Here is a 22,317-nt window from a genome sequence, read left to right on the forward strand (position 1 = left end):
CAGAGATTGAATCACCGTAAAAGGTAAGCCCAATAACACTTTTTAAAGGCATTCGGGATACTGTTTTATACGACATTCCTCTACTTTTCCCCTTCAATATTTTAATCGTAATATATTTCAACTCGCCATAAGCATTGTAACACTGTACAATAATATTACTTTAAAAAGTAAATAAATTAATGCAATACATAAAATACAAATACTAACGCATTAGAAGCTTAAGACATTAGAATTCAACAACACTCTATCGGGAGTTTTCTCCCAAAATGACTAAAATTCCTAAAATGGTTCCTCATTTCGCTCGAAGCGGCAGAAAAATGCAGTTTCTATGCTACACCATTTGAGTATAAAAGTTGCAAAAAAAAAATACTGTGAAAGACGCAAAAAAAGCTGTCAAAATGGAAAACAAATTTTTGGAAACCCCCTGTTCAAAAACAAAAAAAACCAAAAGAAACAGTAAAATGCCGCTTTTATGGCGGGGGCAATTCCGGTCGGCCGGTCAACTTGCCGTACTCATCAGGCCTGTTTACCGTCATCAGCCCGACTATATGCCCGTGCAACCCGTAACGGGTCACCCATCCGTTGGTCCCCTCGTTCGAGGTCCGTGTGTTTGTGTGTGTGTGCGTGTGTGCATCGCAAAAGGTTACGCTCCAACCCGTCCTCGTCCTTCGTTCTGCACGAACGGAAAACGTGCACACCATATCGCCATCTTTTGATGGACGCGGTGGAAAACAAAACACACACACACACAAAACAACAACGGAAAGCCGACTTTTTCAACCATAAAATAGAAAAAAAAATCCAACTTTTTAAAACTGCTCAACTTAACGATATTTTCATCATGTGGCATTTTTTGTTGTTGTATCAGTCCTTCTATAGAACCTTCCCTGTTCACACACACACACACACGCTTGTGACAACTTACTACCAACTGATGATTTTCTCCGTTTTTCTACAGACTACAACCAACTGACCATAACGAAACTGGGATGAATTGTTGAAAAGGATGCGAGGAAAAACATGGCTTCCGTCATTACACATATGAATGCTCTGTGCTGCCAACGTCGTTTAACATACGCTTCGAATGTCCTTTACGATATCCGATGGTAGTTAAAAGGTGGTATATGTTCATACCAAACTTCAATGTTTCTTAGTATGATTAATCATGGATAGGACCCGGCACAAATCGATACAATTTTAAACAACCAATAATAAAATGCCAACTTTTTTTTTTTTTTTTTCTTTGGCTCAACAACCGTTGTCGGTCAAGGCCTGCCTGCACCACTTGTGGGTTTGGCTTTCAGTGACTAATTGATTTCCCCCCATAGCAGGATAGTCAGTCCTACGTATGGCGGCACGGTCCATTTGGGGATTGAACCCATGACGGGCATGTTGTTAAGTCGCACGAGTTGACGACTGTACTACGAGACCGGCCTAAAAAATTTCATCGGCTGCTAAAACTCATTACAAAATGCCAACTAAGGGTCATATTTTCCGTTCGCTACGACATGGAGTTCCCCGAGCGAATATTGATTCACGGGTTATAATTTAAAAATTAAATAAAAGCGACTATAAGCAAACAACACTGTATCGTGTGATCGTTGTTAAGATCGCAAACTAAATACACATGATATGACATATAACGTCTGGGCTTGATCATTTCGAACCAACTGCACTTTTCTGTATCAGTATTCATGTGGTTAAGGAGCGATTGCGTTTCAATAGTCACTGAAAGGAAAATCGATCAGTTTTTATCAACCAAGTAATTAAGAAAGCGTGTAATAGTGGAATGAACGCAGTATTGAAAACAATAAATTAAATCTGTTAGTTTCACATTTCCTTGTTTATGTAAACATAATATTCTTTTCATATACTACACATATTTAAACGAATATGTATAATTATCCATTTTTTTTATTCAAGATTAACAGTCCAAAAAGGCCGTATTGCTTAAATTATCCATTTAAACCGATATAATTTTAGAATATATAAATGTGATCGTGCAAAACGTTTACCAACGTTTGTGATCAATCCGTTTCTCATCACATGGTAAAAAGAATGATTTGGTAATTACAGTCCGAACTCACTGGTTGAACTTGGATAGAATGCCATCTACAGTGACAATCCAATAGTTGAACGCTTTTTAGTTGGCATGCTTTTTAACCGAACGCTTAATAGGTGGCGGACAATTCATTTAAAAAGCATGCGTTTGTATGGAAAACCGGTTTTTAGAAAAAATCGTAAAAATCTCATCATAAATAAATCACAAATCATTGAAAAATTATGTGTATGGAAAAAACGATCTTTCCTGCAGAAAGTGTGTACATTATTCAAGCTGTGATGAAACTCTAGAATGATGTTGATCCAAACAAATCAACATATTAGCGAACGATATGGTGCATACGTATTTTATAAAGTTTGATAATAAAAAAATGTTTTATCTAATAAATTTCTTGTAGAGTAGCTTCTACAACCGTTGAATATATTTTTAAATTGAGCTATTCAAATCCAAACCACAAAGATCAAGAAATAGTACTCGTCAAAGAACAATTTTTGTAGACAGTAAGACATGATCATTCATAAAGAGTATTTTATTTATGCATATGGTTTAAGATGTATTTAAAATTATACTGAAACAGATAAACAGCAACATCTGCAATACTTACAGATTTTAACAGAAAAGCAATAAAATATGGTGTTTTTATTTAATACTTTTGAACACAAAGAGCAACGTAAACCAAACCAAAAAAGGCTGAATGCGTGTCAATACTAATTTCGTTTCAAAGTGTTGTATATAACCTTGCTAATAGAATAATATCCCGTTTAAGTTATTGAAGCAAAGCCATTTAACAAAGTTTTGCACTCACTCAGGATAACGGTTAGTATGAAAAAATCGGAACAAATAATTGGCTTCATTTGTATTAAACAATCATTATCCCAACGTTTGTTACTATTGCCGCCGCTGGGTGCCAATTAAAATAAGCAGAAAATCACATGCTTTTCGAGGCGCCCAGAAACCCAGTGGAAGCTGATGGAAACGGCCGTACCAGAGATTAAGAGAACATAGCCAAATGATACACCAACGCTTGCACCAACAGCGGCAACCGAGATGTATCGCAATTTAAAGCGTCCAAGAAAAAGAAGCCAAGAAAAAAGCGCACACCAAAAGCACTCACTCTGGCGTAGGCACGGGGAGTAATCGTCTTTAACTTGTGCCGCCTTGATGCGGCGCACATGTAATCAATTGCGGAGGGGCAATAAAACTCCTCAAGTCGGCCATTTTTTACCTCCCTCTTTCCCCCTTTCAAGCTGTTACGACTTCAAGTTCCCTCAATCCATCCACCAGAAAGTGCCTTGTGCCTTGTGAACGTGTGTACTGGAACTGGATTGGAATCGATGCCGGCTGACATTACCGTGCGCCTCTCGAGGGCATTGCTGAGCGAGAGCGCGTTTTTAAGCGGCGCCTACTTGCTGAAATGTGAAGCAATCGTTGCAAAAGCTTTTCAAGTTTTTCCACGCATGCTTTTCGAGTGGGGACCTTTCACAAAAAGTGCTCTCCATCGGCAATGAGATATATGATCGTCAGATCAGCCTTAACTTTGCCTTTCTTTTACCGATTGGGAGGAGGTATTGCTGTAGCTAAAATGTCGTAAACAGATGGAGCGTAAGTGAAGAAGTTTGCAGATAACAATGGAAATAACGAAGCAAGGCAAATTAAACATACTCCATCATAATTCTATCTTCATTTTCATATTTTTCATAATAAACAAACAATATGAAAACTCTGCATAAAGAATCATAATCAATTCCATAGTAAACATCAATTTCAAAATTGTATCATTTAATCAAGCAGATATTCCCAGCTGGTACTATAATAATATAACATTTCCAGCACTGTTATAATAGATAAATCTATAAAAAACTTAATCAGACCAGTAATGGATAACCTGATTATGTTTATTTTAAGTAATCAACACTAAAAAAAAAAGTAAAAATGCTGTTAGTATTTACATCATACTCATATCTTTTATTGGTTCGTAATCAGCGTTTCCAGATCTAGATCTCGCGAAATAATTAATTAAAAGAATTAATTGGCTAGATCGCATCATTCTTGCAGGCACATTGATGTTAGTCTTGACCAGTAAAGTTAAAGCATCAATCTTTCCTCGTAAAAAAATGGCCACAAATGTACATTGAACTACTTCGTGTCTTTTTCCAAAAAAGATATTCTCAGCAGCAAAACTCTTGCATGACAGTTTGGTATCCCTTTGCACCAAGGAAGATGTCGACGGGCTTAAAGAGTAAAGCGTCTCTCAACTGTTTCAAGCTTGTCCATTCAGGCATGGGAGCTGGGAAATTACATGATGTAATTAAATTTAATTATACCTGAGAATACATTCAAAAGATGCAGTAATTGCATGGTGAAATGTTTTCTAGTAATATATATGTAAATAACATATGTTGTCTGTGTATACAATATTGATTGATTGATATTGTGTTAATTTATTTTCTATGCGTTTAAATTCATTATTGTTTACTGTGTTTGTTCCGAAAAAATAAAATAAAATTGTCAATATTATGCTAGTACACTTAGTTTACCAAATGTAATACATGACAAACCATGCCATTGTTATATCATTAGTAAGTTACAATAATGCAACCAACTAAGAAATTGGAAAGTTTAAAATATGGAATATTGGATTACAAGAAATAAATTTAAAAGATATAATATCTTTTCCACATTCCATAAGCCTCTCTTTACTTGATTATTGTATGTATGCCACCGTTTTTAAAAGAATTGAAGTAACGCAAATTTCAATGTATGTTTTGTCCACACGGCGATGCATAAATGGTGGAATTCATAGCTCTTTTGAGTGAGCATTCAATCATCTAACCTACGCAGGTTCACAGATCGCGAATAGTAGAAGTGTCTTTACTATCTTCAAAATAATCAAATCTACAGTCTAAGGTACCACAATGATGATGTACAAAAAAAAACACCGCAAAATCAATGCTTGTTTGTGTGGGGTTAGTTTCTTTGCTTTTGCACTACATCACAAATATCTGACAAATCAGGATGAAAATGAGCCATCATTACATACGAAACTCGGCTATAAACACATGTGAATTAACGATCGCTTTCGGATTTGTTTTGACGTGCAGTAAAAGCACCAAACTACATTACTTCTGCTTCTGATAGTGAGTTTTTAAATACGAGATTTATTTGTTTGTGACAAACCAAGTGGCTACCTCATCAAATGGTGCTTTGTTTTAGCACGCCCGTTTATTACATCGTAAACAAAACATGAAGAAAACAAAACCTCGGGTCGAAACTTTTCGTCGATCATAAACCATTATTTATGATGTTTAGCGTTGAGAATGGAACGGTCCCGTACAGTCTAATGGAAGGTTTACAGGAACCCGGGAGTGCGGGAAATCTATGTTGACCCTCAGTTGGAATATGTACCCTTTACGCTGGGTCGGTATTGATTTGTGAACGCATGTTTCATCTTCCAATCACCTATGTTCGAATCTTTTTCTTTAATATTCTATCGCTAAAACCATTGAAATATTTGATTTATATTTATATTTATATCATTTTTATCGGACAAGTTTTGTCTAGATGATTTCTTAATAATAATCTAATGTCCTATACATTAGTCGAAGACGCTCACGGAATGCTGAATTTGACATATTAAACGTTTCGCTGAATCGATTCTAGATGTGCTGACCATATGTCTGAGGAAGGGCTCCATGCTATGCTGGGTGCTATGTAGGGTCGTTAAAATTCTCTTGTTGTAGCGGTACAGTTGTGTTTAAATGAAACGATATGAGGTGTGATTGAAGTGCGTTTCATCTTCTCAAAAATAACGTACCTTTTTACCGTTAAACACAATAAATTTGCGAAAGATTATTATTTTCTGATTTTTTTAGATGTATGATTTTAATTGTTTAAGATTGTTTAAAATGCTTGGATATAGCACGCTATAATGTTTAGGGGTGGTGCAGTCGTCAACTCGTACGACTTAACAACATGCCCGTCATGGGTTCAAGCCCCGAATAGCCCGTACCCCCATATGTAGGACTGACTATCCTGCTATGGTAATAAATAAGTCACTGAAAGCTAAGCTCACTTCATCAGTGAGTACTGGCAGGCTTTGACCGACAGCGGTTGTTGTGCCAAAGACGAAGAAGATAATGTTTATAGTCAAACCAGCCCTGCATATAGCATGAAATCTGCTTGATTTGAAGTCTATTTTTCATTTAACTGGATATGCGAATTTAGTCCAGTGGTAATTATTGAATTGAAATTCATTATCTGTGCCATTTTTTGTGAACATAATACGAATGATCAAAAATATCCAGTATTGTTTTCCAGAATAAGCTATTTTTGCTAACTTTATGTCTATAACTACTACAGGCGCATGCTTGTTGTCCGTACATGCTTTCTGTTCGTGGTAAAAAGTACCAACATCGGCTGCTTATTGCATTCACTATGGATTTTTTTTATAAAAATGTATTTATTCGCGTGTACAGAATAATTTCTATTTACTAGGGTAAATATTTACAAAATACTCTTATATAGCCTTACATTTACAAAAGTAGTGCACACTTAAGGACGACTAAATCTATCTCATCATCGTTGTAATCAACGATGTGGAAAATGTAGTTAGCAAACAACCTAAGAATACATATATGTATTCTCAGACTAAATCTTGCTAGTTCAGGAAATCGAAGACTATTGAACAGATAGGGGCCTCCTGGAGCTATTGAAACAATTTCTTGCTGCAGCAGTGCCCAAGCCGCCGCTACTCTACTACAGCAAGCAAATTTGTGTTCCAGACATTCCATTTGAGGACAAAACGAACATTGATTGAAAGCCCTTCATCCCATCCGAAACAAGAGCTCTCCATGTGACACTTTACCATTTGCTAGCATGTATAGAGTAGCACGTTGTTGTGCTGATAAGGCAAAACTTTGCATATTAGCCCAGATTCTGGTCCAACAAAGTTGCTGATTTTCATGTGCTACTTTGGCATTTGGTAGCTTGTCCACAAGCATGCGACGAAGTTTACATGAAGAGGGGTTTGAGACATATTCAGCGGGTAAATATGCCAGTTGTCTTACCACGATACCAAGGCAGGGCAGGGATACCAGGTTGGAATGGTGGCCAGATCCGGCGGATTACCAGCTTGGACAATATGAGGCTCGCTGTATTTAAGGGAGCTGCACTCTGCTCGGTATCGGTTTGTAAAGAGGGCATATACAATTATTCCTGGTATGTGCAGGTTCAGTCCACCTCGATTCCGTGGTAAAGCCAGTTGCTGCAGTGGAACTCGGATTCCTCCATTGCCATGCCAAAGAAATCCTCCTATTATGCTGGAAACTCTTGCCGTGTCTAATGCTCGAGCACCACATATTGAAGCCACGTACCATAGCTTGGGGAGTAGAAACGTGTTCAAAAGTAGCACTTTTGGCACGATGTTTAAATTCCTCATGCGATGCAGCCAAATTAACGAGGCGAAGTGCTGAATATGGATCTCCAAGCTGTTACTTCATTTTCTACTTCCCCTTATTACCCTTCCTTCACACTTGTTACCGTCCTTCGTCGTCAATTATCATGCCGGCCCTCCAGCTGTATCATTTTTTCCAAATTTTGTTATCTGCGTAATTTGTTAATAACTCATACATAGATATTCTAGTTTAGTACCAAAAGGGCTTGCTAGGTTTTAGGCAATTATGTTCAACCCCAGAGGCAGACATATGGAAATTAATAAATGAAATGAAACATTGAGAAAATAGAGGCAACAATACAATGATTTTGAATAAACAAATTGTGTTTTACAGTAATTGAGATAAAAAAAAAACAATAATTTTGTACCTTTGTAGTCATTTACAGCGTAAACAACAATACGAGTGTCCTTATTAAATCCTAAGAAAATGTTAAATCGTACGAGTTGACGACTGTACCAAAACCAGACGTTTAAGGCTAGAAATTGATGATCATCGATTGGTTACTAAGCGCTGCTTAACTCGATTGAACCGAAGATCAATTTAATTAACATGGCAGTAACGACTAGAAAAGGGAATGGCAGTTTAATTGTGTAGCCAACAGTCTATTATTTTCATTCAACAAATCCGTCAAATTACCACAAAATCATTACTGGAATAAATCTCTATACATTTCTATTTCATGTCCAATCCTGTCCATTGGTTGAAAGTATTCAATGCATAAATATTGAATTACAGCTTCCAATTCTGCTCTTTTGTAGTAGCACTAAATGACATACAGCATTGCCATATAAAATGTTCAATTCAAACAAAACACATTTATTACTTAATCGTAAAACTATTCTCTGGCAACAACTGCCATAACATTATGCTTTTTAAAATGAAAGGAAAGGTTTTTAAAATTATTGAGTTTTTTTTTCCTACAATGCGAACAAATCATTCTAAACGGTATGTCATTTGCCGGGTTTGAAACATTTGGTAGATCTACCCTTAGCCCACCTTTGTGACTATCATAAACGAGTAAGGGAAAGTGTGTGTAATGCAACATTTACAAACAAAATAGAAAGAAATCATTCACAACCTTTCCATTCGGAGGACGCAAAAAGGTCGATCGTTTACGGAGGAGCTGTCATCACACTAGCAGCACAGTAATTGCAGCAATTGCCACAATACCATCCACACAAACACTGATCGTAAATAGGTTCTGGTCCCTTTCAACAAACCCCCAAGATCATCTGAGATCGGGTGGTGCGCACTGTGTTGTGTCGTTTTGTTGTCCTAATCCACCTTTCTTCATCACCTCGGCAGGCTCTATTGCAACGACGTATCACCATATGGGAGACGTGCAGTGATCATAAGTGTCCTGTGACCATTTTACAACCCACGATCATTGTTTCTGCATTGTTAGACGCTTTGTTGTGTGCAGCTAATGGTTAGGAGAAATGTAATTTTAGTTCAATTTGTTCCGACCACGCTGAGGCTCGTTTGTTTGACAGTTTAAGCCTCAGCATGATTCACCTTCCCCCATGCCAACCGTCTGCCGTGCCGTTGTGTCGCCACGGCTGAAGGACTTGTTACGGGCTTGTTTCAAGAAAAAATGGCGCACACCCCTAACGGGCAGCCATATTTCATGCGTAAAAATATGTCTTTATTGCAACCGGGCGGCTCCCAAGGATAACTTTCACCTGAAAGACCTGTGTTCGTTCAAGCCGCACCATACTGTTCCACACCTTCCACATACACCATTGCGACAATGGCTATTTTCCACGCAACAGTACCACCTCGCACAGTAGCGCACGTCCGTTCTCGCGCTGGACATCACAAATCATGGCCCCATTTGCGGTGCGAGGATGGCGTTGTACCGGCACCGTGTGCCATTTAGAAGGTGTATTTATGATCACTATTTATGGGAATGGGATGGGTCAGCATGAATGGCGAGTAGGGCAGAAAATAGCGCACAAGCAACTCATAATTAAATCATGCTCTCATTAATGGACCATATTTCATAGACTCTGTTGGAAGTCCAAGCATGTGCTTGTAGTGCAAAAAAGGACCTCATAAGGCTTACTTCAAACCCACAGCTTGCCTTCGATCATCGACAATATTATGAATTCATTACTGGCCCTCCATCTGCAGTGTAATACCTTCTCAACAAGCTTCCGGATTACGGGTTCCGGTTTCCGGTTGTGATAATCGGCCGACACCTACACACTTTGCTAACTCTGCGCTACCGTTTCTGTGGCTTTCCGAGTTGCAGAAGTTGCCCCTCACGATCGCGCACGCAAGCGCCAGCTGGTGTGAAGAGAAATACGATCGCCTGCTAAGCGCCCCCCGATGTTAGCTAATTAAGTTAATTAAATTAAAATTTTCAGAAAATAAAAATTACGCTCATAATTTACGACGGCCAAGGGATGGGAGGGTGCCATAAAAAGCACACCACCAAGAGCCAATGGGAAGGAAAACGCAACCGCGAACGAACTGCGGCGGATGAGTTATGATTGGGCCACGCCGCCGTCCGTTCGTCCGTGGAAAAATGAACGAGAAAAACGGTCCCCTTTTTGGTGGGGCAGTTGGGTTGGTCGGAGGGTGTGGGGTTAGTGAGGGAAAAATCATCACCAACAGACCAAAAAAAAAAAACTCTTCCCAAAACGGCGCTTTTCTTCATGCGCCCGTGGCTGATGTTTACGTGGACGACACCGAATCGAATTTCCACATCGAAAGATAATCCTCTCTAGCGGGGCCTGGCCCCGACGGTCAAGAGCCAACGTGTGGAAACGAGAACAGTGCGAGGAGTGGGGTTTGTCCGCTTCGCTTCGCACTTCGGAACGGGGCTTGACCACGGAATGCTGAACTAGAGTTGCCCGCTGTCTGTTACAGGCTACTACCATTCGTTCCAAGCCACGGGGCGCTGTTGGGTCTGTTTTTTTCGTTTGAGTCGCTGGACACAAGCGAACTGAGCTGTGAGGGAACGGAGGAACCACGAGCAAAGGATTTGGGGTTTGGGGGATGGCCATTTACATTTTATTGTCCTCCTCGAGCTGGCCCGAACTGCTCGAACCGGTTCGGTGAAGCCCCGCCACCGCCGCCTTGTCGGAAACACTTTTGCACACGGAGCAATCACGCAAGGTGTTACCGTGGTGTACGCATGGGTTTTATTTCAGTATTTTTCTGACCACCTTTTAGCCTTTTCAGAAACCTGCGAACTGTGGTTGCTAGCAGGGGGAAGGGTGAGAAGCGAGGGAAAACGGTACGCCTGCCTTTCACCGTATTGTGCGGCGATGGGGTTCGTAGCAGAGCCTTGCCTGGCGGGGTTGCCTTTCCAGCGCAATAGGCAGCTGCCGCCATTCGGGTGAGGCGGTAGGAAAAATGGTGAAAGACACTTTTCCCGTCAGGCGGGTGGTGGTGAGGTAGTTAGTTTTTAGTTTGACGGACACGATAAGCCAACGGTGCGGAAACAAAACAACGTTACGAAATGGTAGAAGTTTCGTCAGAATTAAGTAGTTGGATGTTTGAGAAGGGTTGTAGCAAGTTGTCCTTTTCTGGAAGCTTTGCCTTTATTATAACAATTTAGTTAAGAGTGAATTAATTTCAATAAGTAGCATAATTACAATATTTTTTAAAAGCTTCTTCTAGTTTATATAATGTGTAATGCTACGGATAAGTAACGGTCAGTTATAAAAGCTTTGATAGTTAGTTAGACTATAAACCCCTTTAAATATGATTAGATGATCATTTCAGTTTTAGGGCCACTTTGATATGCAAATAACGTAGTTGAAGGCTACTTTAAACATATTTTTAGCTATAGGGTGAACGTTTAAATCTCATTTTGATCATTGCAACATGAAGCTATTGCATTTTACTATAATCTAAAAGTACTAGAACCAATTAAACATGTGTCTGGCCCTTATTAGTCGCTGATGTCACGGTAAATAAATATTTTCTGTTGGTCAGTACACTTCCGGAGACACTCTTAGCAGTTTTCAAGCCGATTCCAATGTTATTTCGTCTATAATTCCTATCAATCTGCATTGGTCCAAATGCATTAAAATATATAGGAAACTATTGTTTAAGTCTTTATCAACGTGAAAATGACAGTGTTTTATCACTTTTGGCTCTGACTTTCATTGAAACACTTTATAATTCTGACGAGAATTAGAAGCAAGAATTTTTACCTCTTTTTTAAATTCCGGACAGCCGAATTAAATTTGTATAATGTTCATTAAAAAAATTTGTTTGGGCAGTGATAATAATAAGAAAACAACGGTATTTGAAGATGTGCTATGATAAATGCCTTGATGACTGTACGGGGAAGATCGTCGATTCGCGCGGTTCTTCGGTTCTACGCATCTACGAGTACTAAAGAAAAACAGCACCCAAACCCAGTTAGCAGTAAGTGTATTTGAATGTGAATGTGAAGATTATAGACGAAATTTTGAGGCTGTCCGGAATTTGAATAAAATCGTCCGTAATATGCAACATGAGCTCCAAGCTGTCCGGAATAAGAATCAATATATCATTTCATTTTTTTAGGTATGTTTTGAGTAAAATTCTGGTTAAATTTTTCGCTACAATTTAGAAGGTTTGCTTCAGTTAGGTGAGTTATGCAGGGGTATGACCGATTCAATTTGAATTAGTAAGACAATATTCGAGGCTGCCCCATGGTACAGTCGTCATCTCGAACGACTTAATAACAAGCCCGCCATGGGTTCAATCCTAGAATGGACCGTCCCCCCCTAGCAAGGATTGACTTATCCGGCTGCGTGGTAATGAATTAAGTCTCGAAAACCTATATAGGCCGGCATGTCCGCGTAGGACGTAACGCCAAATAGAAGAAATAAGACAATATTACATGCCAAAAAAGTTAAGGATAACGTCTCAGGGTTCTGTTGTCCTTAGCTTAAACAAATTTGTTTCTGTTGTTTTGTAAACAATTCGGGGCAATTTTGACCAGACTTATGGTTTTCATGAATCCTAGAGAAAGAAGAGGTTTTTAGTTGAAGCTTCTCGCCCATTAAATTGGCTGATAAATAGTTGAAAGTATATTTATTCAAACTACAATGTATCACCGAATATCTAGAGGTAAGCCAAAAATGTATTTAAATCAGGCATAAGCTCGAAATGTTACGGAATGATGTTACGTTGTACATTGAATGATGAAATGAATCAAAATTTGTGGTGTATATGCCGGGAGCATAACCAATTTGTGACATTATTTTTGACTAGGTAATATTCAGTTATTTATGATATCACAAGCCATTCAGCGTGCATTGCGTTATCTAGAGCTAAAGGCCCGCATTTTGCCGACGCTTGATCTAGACACAACTCATTTTGCGAAAGGTATTGTAGAATTTACTTTTAACAAAAACAAAAAAAACAAGTAGATTATTTTGTAATATGCTTTGTAAAATGGATTTTTTTAACACATTGAGTGATTTATCCGAGTGAGGCTCGCATTGAAACCTCGGGTGGGGGATGGGGCGGGAGATAAAACAATGATGTTGATACATTTTTCACATCATCGTTTAGGTACAACAACGGTTTGCATAATGAGCCAATTTTTTTTTTCTTTTATTAACTTTTAAAGAGTTAAAAGATTCTCTACATATTTATGTGTTATGTGCACACAGGCTTCAGTGCATTCAAAATTTGAACCCATACCTTGTATATTAACAAATATCACAGTTCTACTCTAACATCTACTCGTGTTGTTGCTTATCAAATTATCACAAGATTTCTCGAACATCTCATCAATCCTTTGTAACGGTCAGAGGTGGGTCGGCATCATCATTATCATTTTGACGACTGATCCGTAGGCTTCTATTCATTTTCTCTCTTTTTCAAATTTCAAGTGACATAAAATATATTATTTTTCAAGGGCATTTAAGTCCTAATTTCAAATATCAAGATACAGGTTTAATCCCAATACGTCTTACAATCATTCTTTGCAACCGTGAAGTGTTGATTTCTCAATCAGCAGAACAGACAGGGTTGTTATTAAAGAAAGGACCATTTTGAATCGAGGAACAACAATTAAAAAACGCTTACTTTTTTTAATTCAAAAACTGTTTCATCTACTTTACATGGTTTTCAACTTCAACTGTTATATCAATAACATTAAAATAAATAATATGTTTTGTTTTGTCCCTGCACCGAAGCATTCCTGAATGTTTAATTTTTACTTCAACTAAACCGATAATTGTAAAAGATCTTTCATTTCCATCAAGTTCAATCACTTTCGTCATCAAAAATTATCAATTACTCAGCGACCTGAGAACGCAAACAACACCATAAAGCCTTTCATTACTATTCACCGCTCTGAACCATTATTATATCACTCCCATCAACAACAACTATTTCACGATGGTATGTGGAAGAATCTCTCCCAAAAAAGACTTCTCCATCCAACTACTTTGACACACAGAAGAAAACCCCCGAATGAATGTAATACTAACTGAGCCCAACAACAGCGACGACATACAAAAAAATGCTGAAAAAACAATCTAAATTTATAGTCTTATCACCCTGACCTAATGCGAGCAAACACATGTTAATTGTATGTGGTTAGCGTTTGTTTTCCTATTCTGCTCTTTTTGGGGCCCGTGGCGTGTCGTGGCCCGTTTGTTTGTTGTAAGCAACGAATTTCCAGATACCGCGATGCTCAGACAGATCGTGCCACAACACCGGGCATTGCTGGCAGGAAGAAATGTGCCGAAAAGTACGGCACGAGCGGCCGGCGGATCCTTACCGGTGAGATGAAGCTGTACGTGTAGGTGGAGAAGTACAGACGATTACTTCCGCAAATAGTTACCGAGAGTGAAGAAGAAGGAACCATGCGCTGAGAAAAGAAATACCGCATAAAATGTGATAGCGCGTTCCCGCTTGGCGGGCATATACAGCTTCATGCACGGAAAGGTACAAAGTTCAGGGAAGTATTTGTTTGTTTGTTACTGCGCCTTTAGGTGTTATTTAACTGTATTAACTCTGTATTAGGTATTTAAATCATCAGTTTAAGAATAAAGACTATTTTAATTTAATAACATTGCAATTTCATAACTCTCGTTTTTCCCTATTTTCTTTCAATAGCACCACAACAAGCAGCTTACATGCTGTGAAGAGAGCATCAGAATGGGTCCATCATTAAACACACCACCATATGGTAAATATGTACCAACCACTACATAGTGCTTAACTTTCATTCTAATTTCTTCTTCCCCCTGGCGTTGTTTGTTGCCCTTTGACTTGGAGTGTTAGCACAGGTCCTAAATCTTAACCAGCTAGGCATGAAATCAAGATGATAGTGTTGGAACATCTACCGTTGTCTTGAGGGCTTTTAGTTTGTAGGCTTGATAATTTACGCCCCACGGATCTTCGCGGAGAGGGCGTAAAAGGTCATATAACCCGCAGCAAGTATGATAATAATAATAAACAGAGCTCCAACAAACAATCAAGTTCATATTGATTTTGAAGCGTAAGTTTAAGCGATGGAAGCTTAGAATGAATTGTGGTTTATGTAAACTTGGGTAAGTGAGCTGAAGGAAGGATAATAAAACGATTTTTTGTTGAGGCATTACATTTACCCGTTATGTCCCGGGCTTTACTTGCGTTGTATACGTTTTATGCTTTTTTGGTAGTTTTTAATTAAAAACAAGCAAAACCGTACATTAACTATACATTAGATTCAATTAGTCCTATACACTGGGCACTTTTTCATCAACTATTACACCTAGGGAAGGTACACCGAGAGAAATAAAGCAATCAAACGTGATTAAAAAAATAATAACACATTAACAACAGTTGACAATAATTTCAACTAGGGCCTCCTAGCTAATTTGTAGTACACATCATTCGTGGGTGATTGAGTTTTTCTTCTGAAGTACCACAGTAAATTTCTTGCTCGGGAGTGACGGTCCATTCTGGACTTGAACCCCCGATGGACATGTTGTTAATTCGTCCAAGTTGACGACTGTATCACGGTACCGCCCCTTGAGGTAATTGATACGATTGAATACGATTGAATGCCTGTATTTGAGAATATGATTATCAACTCAATGATAAAGCCTTTCCCCAAGTTACGCTATTTTTTTTTTATTTTGACAGTTCATACGTCACATCAGTATAATTTTCACCAACAAATTGTCAAACATGTATCAACAATACATATCTATTGTCTCGGGAACGTATCAGTCGCGTAACTTGGGGAAAGACTGTACTAAATTTAATAGAAATGCTACAGCTTTTCTTTTTTTGACAACTGTTCTTTTCTTTTTTTGATTCCGGTTGTCACCGAACCTCTACAGAACCTTTTACAATTCTAGCTAGCTTTTTCATATAGAGTTTGATACTTTGCAGCCCCAAATCATGTCAACACTTCTTATAAAACCAAACGGCTAACTAACTTAAAATTTACAGCCTAGATTATTTCAGTCTGAAACATATGCAAACCAACGCCGATGCTTCACAGGATCGATCAGGCTAGATTATGAATGATTGATTTTCTGTCCTTTTTTACTGAAACATACATATTTTACACATATTCAGAAATGTTAAAACCCGTCTGATGCGACCCGGCGTTAAAACCTGTCTGAAATTTTCAATTTTTTTAAAGTAGTATAACCCAGAAATGGCGAATTCCAATATGGCAGTCCGTAATAGTCAAATGGATGCAACACGGATGATACATATTATACCACTGACAGGCTGAAATTTCAGCATTCTGTCTTAAATTATTGAAGGAGCCATTTTTTATTAGGAGGAACGGTCCAAAAAAGCCGCATTGCTAAGGAGCCATTATGAGAATTATTCAAATTAGATCAGCCATGATAGAGATAACAATTACTCTGCCAAATTTACAAGCATAACTCATTTAAGTATGTTGCTATCTAGTCGACGCAAACGCGTCCTAAATCAATATTAAAAATATTAGTGTGTGTTTATGCAAATGTTTCTGCATTAAAGCTCCAGATAAAGTGTTCGCGTGGTACAGTCGTCACTTCGTACTACTTAATAATATACCCGTTGTGGATTACAAGGCTCACATTGACCGTTCTCCTGTAACAAGAAAAAACTAAAAAATCTGTCGCAAATTAATTGTCCCAAGAGACACAGCTGTTTTCATCTATCCTCTTCGGTTTCGGCCACCACCAGTCGTTTAATAACAATTTATCACCTTTTCTAAATAATTTAATATTTGTATGCATTTTATCACATTCTATGCCAACAGCAGCATAAAACAGATCAACAACTGAAACTGTTCTAATAAATTGAATTTGTTTTAGCTTATTATTAAAATGCAGTCAATTGCTTCACAAAGATACAATAAAATCTGTACATGAATGTTCGACTTTGTTCGACGATATCTCACAACGACAATTGCCTTTTCCTGAGCAAGTCCGTTTTGTAGACAACATCGGGAATGCCGACAATGTTCTGTTGGTTAACATCTGTTATTATTATGTTTTCGAAAAAAAAAACAGCAACAAAATGGTAACATATCCATTTTGATCACTATCACTACCCGTTAACACTGAGCACAAACACCGAATCGAATCGCCAGCGGATTTTCCGGTACAGATCCCATCGAACCCCTGTCGGCCGTTGCATTTCTGCAACCTATGCCGACGGCCCAAAAACATGGCCCCGGCCCGGTCAACCGGTGCGCACCGTCCAATTAGCTAGAAAAACAAATAGTATTACCCAAGTTTGCAAATAGTGTCTGAAGCGAAACAGTGCCGATTGCCACACCTCTCCCACATGGGGGGGAGGGAGCAAAAACAGAAGACAAAAAAGGGATCTGCAAGTCCTTGGCACGCGGTACACCCATCCTGCTAGGTGCTTTAATGCCTCGGGCCGTGCTGCATTCAAAGGATATACCGTGTATCTTGCCCTCACGGGTAATGAAATGATTCCAAGTGCTATCCCCGTGTTGCTGGCCGTTGGGGGTAGCAAATGAGGACATTTTTGTGAGGATCATTTGTCGTTTGCGGCAACTGAACCGTTCGAACCGTTCAAAACCCCGGCCGGTCCGAAACCGAAAAGGGGAATAATATCCTGGGTACCAAAACATCCTGCCGACCTGATCGTCGATCATCCCCGAGAAGGGTAGCTGAAAAATGCGATCGAAAGCTTCCTCTCCACGCCCCGGCAACGGCCTCACCCAAAGACACCGAAAGAAAGCGCAAGCACACGTAAGCTCATCTGTTGCAAAGGATATTACCCTTACCGGGAGCCTTCTCGTACGGCCCGGTTGTTGTGGGTAATTTGTTATTTAGTGCGACACACAATTCGGTGTGCGACAGCTAACAATCGAACCAGCCTACCGAAAGTTGGCCGTAGTTCCATTGTCTTCCAATTAAAGTTTATGACATCTCATTTGGGCGAACAATCCCATCCATCCATCACCTTGGGTTCTTGTGCTCGGGGGTTGTTTCTGTCTCTTTGTGTCCTTTTTATTGCGCATAAGCTCGTAGAGGATCACCTGATACTGGTTGATGGTGCAATCGGTATGTGCATAATTACGGGAGGAGACACACACACACACACAAGCACACAGTAACCCAATCTTCCTTCACTTTACATATGAAATTGTTTGGGTGCATAATGGGGCAGTAATTGTTTTGCTGGCTCAAGGATCAAACGAACCGTTTGGAGCGTGATCGTCAAGCGAACGATTCCCACCGCTACTACGATCCCCAGTTTCTGTTCAAGGGCAAGAGAAAGGAGTAAAAACAAACCGTCTTGAAACAACAACAAAAATGAGTCACGGTTTGATCCGGGTTACTGTTATTGGTGACAGGGTTTTCACTCAGACGCGGGCACGATCGAGGGGGCTGTTGCTGTAATGTAAATGTATCGTACCACCCCGTTTCCGACCAATATACTGTACCGGCAAAGCATTCAACCCAATCAACAGGAAGATGCAATAAATAATCGTCACCGTGCCGGCCGGGTGTCAGATTTCGTTCGGAAGGTAAATACAACATCACAATGGGAGATTTATATCCACCAAGCACTGTCGCAAACAGGGTTTAGTAATCCGAGACCAGTTGTTATGATTAGTTTATTAGTTTGGTCAGCAAACATTAGTTTATTCTATTTTACTTTATTTTTCTAGTGCCTTAAATGAGTAAGTGAAGCGTTAACCTTATGATGTCACGTGTGGTCGTGCGGTTGGAAAGTCGATCGATCGAGCTCTCTGTAACGACAGCAGCGTTTTACAGGCACTTAATTGCAAACGTTAGCCAAATTAATTTGTTCAATAAAATGCAATCGAATTAAAAAATCAGGAATTATAAATCTTTTCTATATCCCAATCCCCCGGGAGGGTTGCATTGCCAGCGGTAACAGTTTGATCGATACGAACAGTGGTGGTGCATTTCCAGCGCCTGCACATTCGTCCCAAACAAAGCGCCTTCGCCATTCCCTACTTTCGACGCAGTACTATCATCGGGACACACACATACACACTCACATATGATTAGTACATCGTCAATAGTCATGGCAATTAACGTTTAACGGCACCTGTAAAAATTAAACAGTTTGATTAGGGCCATCAAAAGAATCGCGCGGCCTTTATGACACGGGACTGTAGACACTGTGCGTTTGAGGGGGGTTTGGGGTGACCATGAAGGTGATGGTGTCCCAGGGGCGGGTGGAGCGGTATTTTATATTGTCGGCCAGTCGGGAGGGCCGGGCGTATCATTTTCGGATGTACGCGAATGCGCCCAGGAATGTGTTCTTGGGGCGAACGGGCGGACGGACTTTTCTGTCTGCGGGTCGGTCACAAACAGGAAGTGGATCGATGCATTGAAGTCACTGTGTTGCCTCGGCGAGGTCATTACTAGCGGAACATTGCCGCGGACGTCCTTGGATGTGCGATGTGCCATTTGTTGTTTCTATTTGTTAGGCTACATTGGTTAAAGGCTGCTGTATATGCATTTTAGGTCCACTTCTTCATATGGAATTGGCAGGGAAAGTCTTTTGAAATTTGTTCTACCAAAATACATTTACATATTTACATACATTTACCAAAATATATTTAATCCAATTTAGTCTCTTTTTAGCAATTTAAATTTGCAATTTAGAAATTCAAACAATTTAAGTTGTTCTATCATAAATATACAACATGGATATTCTTTAGCACAGGTAAACGACCCACAACTGTGTTTTATTGATTCAAGGCTGTACGATAGAAGCAAATGCTTCTAATATAATAACTAACTATGTTAGTTACTATTCGCGGACCGCATTGTTTTGCATAACATTAGTTGCGAGCCATTTAACGTTACTTGTTGGCTAATGGGTGAACGTTTAGATCTCATAACATAAGAAAATTCGAACTGAATTATTTAATTTCTACTCCTTTGTTTTATTGAAGCTTGATTTTCGGTATGTAGAGCCAAAATTACATTATTGATTTTAATTGTCCAAAAAATAAACTATGTCTATACACTTTTTTCCATTTAATCGTGTAGTTTGAAGACCCATGGTTAAGAGAAAACTAATTTAAAACTATTAGCCAATTTTTATTTTGTATTGTAGCTGTTTACATTACTCCTGAAGATCTCTTTAATTAATTACATTCAGATCCATTGGAAATACTGGTATAAAGTCTGAGAGATAGACTTAATTTAGTGGACCATTACTTATACATTACACCAGTAGGCGGGGTAGGCATTTTTGATTGCTCTAGCAAGGAAGCCAGTCCTGCTGTATGGAGAAGCTCGGTTCCAATGTGGCCTGAACCAGGGCCGGGTATGCTGTTTAATTATAAGACTTGAAGAATTTTGCACGAGACCACCCCAAATAATAATCGGAAACAACAGTGTAACATGTACAACGGCTCAATCAGTTTATGTTAATACGCTTGATAATGTAATAATGTAATGATAATATTTCGCTTGATAATATTTACGGGTATCGATAAAGCATTTAAAATGGAAGATTATCATAAATTAGCTGCTATACTTTAACAAACGCGCGTAAAAAAAACAATGTTTTGAAGACAAACAATGGAAGATACACCTGTGATAAAGTGGATGAATACGAAAATATTTAAAATAATAAACAAAATCAACCTTAACATAGTGTTCTCAAAAAGAGCATTTCAACAGAATTAATAAAGCTTCACGAACTCTGTGAGCCAGATTGTGAAACAAATGGCTACATTGAGTAAAAGGTGATATCAGTATTAATAAGATTTATCATTCGTATTCTCAATTCTATTTGGATTACCTATAGCATCATAATAAAACATTCGTATACAAAAAACCCAACATCCTCTTTATTGTTAGAAACTTATTTTTCGAACTGATATGGTAGGAGTTTATGTGTAGCTATTGCTACCGTATCTAAACGCAACCTTTAAATGAATGGTCATTAAACGATAAAAATATAGAGTTTATTTCTTCTATAACGTGGTTAAAACACGTAAATCCTCATCAATAAAAGTGTTATTAAAGCTTTTCAATATGTTTTATGCTTGTATGTGTTTTGCTAACAACTATTAATTTTCATGTTTAATTTGCTGTATCTTGAAAAAGTAAAAAAACATGTTTTAATGCATATCCACGTAATAAGAATCCCATCTTTTTTCCACCAGCAAAGCAAGAAGGTTACTCAAGTTACAGTTTTTTTGTCCCACAACTCGATGAATCCGCTCGATAAAAGTGATTTATCAAGCGAGTATCTAACTTTTCAATTTGTTTTGAGCAATGATATCATACTGAAACTATAGGCAAAAATCAATCAACCTGAAGAAGAAACTTTTTTATGCATTTTCTTTGCGCTTCCTCAGCATAAAACCAACCTCGCTACTTCACGTTCTCGCAAAGTTCTCATTTTACAACAGACTTCGATTTTACTGTACCCCGGAGGAAACAAGCGGCAAAGAATCTGCACACCACCGCCGATGGTTACGACCCGATGGTGTACCCACCGCGTCAGCAAAAAGGGAGTTTTATTTTCATTTTCTAGCCAAAAATATGCTTTATTACCGCATGCCCGATGGTAACAGATTTGCTGCCCCGTTTACCATATCCCGGGGCCTTGTACTTCAAAGGGCGGTACCCTTGTGGGCCCCGTCCTGCGTACCTCTCGTGCGCGTACACACACAGAGTAGAAAGGGAAGCCTAAACGCTGTTTGTGACCGCTGCTGCGTCGGTGCCTGCGTGTGGAACGGATTCTCGATACCCTCGGCTCCCCTTCCCCTGGGTCACCCACACCCACACAAGGATATGTCATAAAGAATCGAGTTGGGGTGTACAGAAGAAAAAAGAAAAAAACAAAGCACAGAACATAAAACGGCGGACGACGGTTAGGCGATGGTGTTGCGCTTGTGGGCCGTTGTGGGTGATGTGGGCCATATTACGGGGCCGTGATTCATGGTGTCGTAATTTCCGCCATTAGGAGCAAAACAAAGAAAAAAGCAAACGACAAACAGGAATATGATTATGATTGCTGCTCCCTTTTGGGTTTCGGGCCGTGGTTTTCATATCGGTTTTTGCTTTACTTGGTGCGGTATAGCTTTTAATGTCGCGAGCGGTCATGCGCACCAGTACACGTTTTAGACTCTCTTCTAGCGTTACATTTTTTGTATGTAAGGAAGAAGGACATACCTCTCACATATCTTTCGCAGGCAATGTTTTTTTTTAACCTAAAGTCAATCATCTACGAAAGATTTTTTTTTTCAATCCGTTATTTGTACAACTAATTAATACAAAATAAACCTGGATAAGCTATTAGAAAATAACTTTACTTTACACGCTATCGACGTTTAATAACGTTTAATAACGTTTAACATAACCTTAT

This window comes from Anopheles merus, chromosome 3R, assembly GCF_017562075.2.
Source record: "Anopheles merus strain MAF chromosome 3R, AmerM5.1, whole genome shotgun sequence".
Taxonomy (NCBI): Eukaryota; Metazoa; Arthropoda; class Insecta; order Diptera; family Culicidae; genus Anopheles; species Anopheles merus.